The sequence below is a fragment of the Theropithecus gelada genome, chromosome 14, assembly GCF_003255815.1.
Source record: "Theropithecus gelada isolate Dixy chromosome 14, Tgel_1.0, whole genome shotgun sequence".
NCBI lineage: Eukaryota > Metazoa > Chordata > Mammalia > Primates > Cercopithecidae > Theropithecus > Theropithecus gelada.
Window position 1 is genome coordinate 23,647,719 of NC_037682.1, and position 3,657 is coordinate 23,651,375.

Below are 3,657 nucleotides of genomic sequence, written 5' to 3' on the forward strand. Positions count from 1 at the left end.
ATCTGCTTTGACTTTCTCAGAGATTAAGACTTGCAGGAAAAATCAAGGCAATGGGAATGTTCATTTTCTAGGGCAAACCTAGATTCTGAGTATGGCTATCCCAGGGACAAACTGAACATTATTAGAGCAAATATGAAGATATTGGAAGCAGTATTCTATAATCACAAGACTCAGGCTTTGAGGTTAGGCAGATTTGAATTCTAATGTTATTTCATCCATAATTAAGGCATATCTTCCCTCAGGCTCAATTTCCTCACGGGAAATCACACTACATGCATGATAGAGATGAAGAATTAAATATGGTAAAATATATATATATAAGTCAGAATAATGTTTATTATATAAGAAATGTGCTTGCCTTTACCCTCTCCTTACTAGTTCCTGGAACATGTTTTGAGATCAGCCTAATGAGTCACCTTTAATTTAGCTAATAACAATAAAAACCCACTATGTATTGAATGAACTCCATACAGTGGTTAGGAATGCAAACTGCAAAGCCTGAATGTCTGGGTTTGAATGTAAGCTCTTTTAACTTGTTAGTGACTAGTTAGGCAAACTACTTAACTCCTCGGTGCCTCAGTTTTCTTATCCATAAAATAGTGACAAAAAGATTTCTGACATTTATTGAGAGTGCATCAAATGCCAGGCATTCTTCTAAGCCTTACTATGTATAAACTCATTTATCTTCAAAATAACTCTCTATAGTTGTACCACTATTATTGCTATATGACCGACGGGGAAGCTGAAGCACAGAAAAGATTCAATTACTTACCAAAGTGATGGAACTGAGATTAAAATCCACAAAATGGCGGCGCGGCGCGGCGCGGCGCTCACTGGGGGCCCCGCTTTCGCCCGCTGCTGCCGCCGCCGCCGCCGCCGCCGCCGCCGGCCGCGGCTGCACTCCCAAGATGGCGGCTCCTCCCGGTGAGTATATAGCGTTGGGAGCCAGGTGTCGAGGGGGAAGTGCCAGGAGCAGCAGCTGCAGGGCGAGGTGGTAGCCTTTGACTACCAATCCAAAATGCTGGCTTTAAAATGTCCCTCTTCCAGTGGAAAGCCCAACCATGCAGACATCTTGCTCATAAACTTACAGTATGTTTCGGAAGTGGAAATAATTAATGACCGAACAGAAACCCCTCCTCCCCTAGCTTCACTCAATGTTAGTAAGCTTGCCAGCAAAGCACGGACAGAGAAGGAGGAAAAGCTGAGTCAGGCCTATGCAATCAGTGCTGGTGTCTCTCTAGAGGGCCAGCAGCTCTTCTAGACCAATCACAAGACCATTAAAGACTGTAAATGGCAAGAAAAAAACATCGTAGTCATGGAAGAAGTTGTTATTACACCCCCATATTAAGTGGAAAACTGTAAATGCAAAGAGGGGAGTGCACTGAGCCATGTACGCAAAATAGTTGAAAAACATTTTAGAGACGTGGAAAGCCAAAAGATACTGCAACGTTCACAAGCCCAGCAACCACAGAAGGAGGCTGCCCTGTCATCCTGAGTTCGTACACATGGAGGACTCTTCCAGCAACCAGCCAAGGAGGCGCTGGTGGTGGCTTCAGCGGAGGCAGGCGCGGGGAGGGAAGGGATCCTATATGTCCTGTTGGCTGTTAACAAAGGGTCAGCATTTCCAAATCTTAGACTTGAACAAACAAAGCACCCAACAAAAAAGAACAGGAGAATAATTTAAAAGTTGAATCATTACTTGACTAACAGACTTCGGTCCACCATGTCCTTTCCACAGCCCTCTTCTGGAACAGTCACCTTGTTAATTTTATTTTTGAAAATTCTTTTCCCACTCTGCCCTTTTACTTCTGATTTTCCTTTCCTACTCTGTTCCTGCCATTCTGTTTTTATAAGTAGCTACACTTGCCTTCTGAATAATTGAAATAAACTTTTACATCTTTTCTTCCAAAATAAAAGTAACAAGCTGACTGTGATTCTTAAGTTGAGACCAGAGCAGCAAAGGTCTCACTTTAAATTTTTCTTTGTTTTCTTTTCCTTTTTTTTTCTTTTTTTTTGGGGGGGGGAGGTGGGGGGCAGGACATGGCTTGAATTAGTTTTATTTTTCTTCACTTTAAATATATATATGAAAATATATATTAAAATGTTCTCTAAATATTTTCTGCTTCTTGAAGGTCTCTTTTACTAGATCATGGCTGTTCTTCCCACTTCATCCCTCTGAAAATAAAAATGTATTGCCCTCCCCACCATCCATAGCCAGGCCACTAACTTGACTTGGTGCAAGAGATTCTTGCTGTGAACTTTGTAGAGCCAGTGTGCAGATAGAATTTGGCTTTGAGGGTTCCTGATGGCTTTTTAGTCTTTAATTGTGTGTGTACCAGTCTCACATTTGGCCCCAACCTCAGGATTCTCCCTCTGCCTGTCTTACTTCATGGTACTAGAAGAACTTCCTCGCCACTCTCTCCACATGAGAGAGTCAGCTGCCCTTTCTCCTGTGCCTCTGCAGGAAGAACTCTTTTGCATGGCACATCTCAGCTCCTCTTTGAGGGATAGTTTTCTTTGATAAAAAACCTGGAGTCCATTTACTCTGACCTCTCTTTAAATCTATATCCAGAGCCACAATCCAGGAAAAAGCTTGGGTGACCCGTAATTTCTCTTCTCCTGCTGTCCTCTTGCTCTTATGCCCCACCCCAACTCCCCTTAAATTTTACAAGCTTCTGACAGTTTGTATGTGCTCAGCCAATGAGCAGAAAACCTGGAAAGAATTTCTGGACTTTAGCCCACCAGTTTGTCTGGTTGACTAACCTGCTGAGAGCTAAAATTGGCACCCATTGCCCCGTGCCTTCAGGTAGTCTCATGGGGCAGAGTATTCCACCATCCGAATATCAGGCACTGAGTGGAATGTGGGTGAAGCTCACATGACTGGCTAGAGCTTTGGGGGTGGGATGGGGGTTAACTACTATTTTTTTGGCCATGATCTCTTTCCCCTTCCTTTTTTTTTTAATTACATAAATGGATCAATATTAAATAATTCAAGCCCTGCCTTCAAAATGAAATTTTTTTTGTATTATTTAGAAAAAACAATAAACCCAAATTTTTTTAACCATCAAAAAAAAAAAAAAAAATCCACAAAATGTGACTCTGAAGTCATTCTGCTAACCACTAACTCTATTCATTATGTATCTTTACCTCTAAACCTTTCTGTGTATTATCTCATTTAATCTACTCAGAATTACGACAACCTAAGTCACTCCTTCCAGAGTACAGATTTTTAATTTTCAAAGAAGGACTAAGCAACGACAAGGCAAATTAAATAGCTCAAGTTTACATAGCTAGTATGTATTGCTGCCTGGTTTTGAAATCTGTATTATTAGACCTAAACCTTACAGCCTCTGTTTCAGTATCACCTGAAGATTGAGAATTCCACCAAAATACATGAAATCCCCTTGTCTAATTGGAGCATTTGGAGTTCAGCAGAATTATCTCACCTACACAGTTCTTATAACACTCCTTCTTGCATACTATGCATTTGGGGTTTTAGTTAGTCATCCCTGCTGTCGGTGGCCTGTGACCTTGGAAGGACTATTTGATCAGCTTGAATGGAGTGATCAACAGAAGGTTAGTTACACTGGCAGCCTCTAAAGTTATCCTGTACCAACACTTGCCTGGTAGCAAGAAGTTTAAAGTGGTTTCAATAAA

At 41.4% G+C, this 3,657-nt stretch overlaps 1 pseudogene; it reads left to right on the forward strand.

The window, feature by feature from the left end:
• Positions 1 to 908: 908 nt before the first annotated feature.
• On the forward strand, positions 909 to 1,832 carry LOC112606498 (annotated as a pseudogene).
• The last annotated feature ends 1,825 nt before the right edge of the window (positions 1,833 to 3,657 follow it).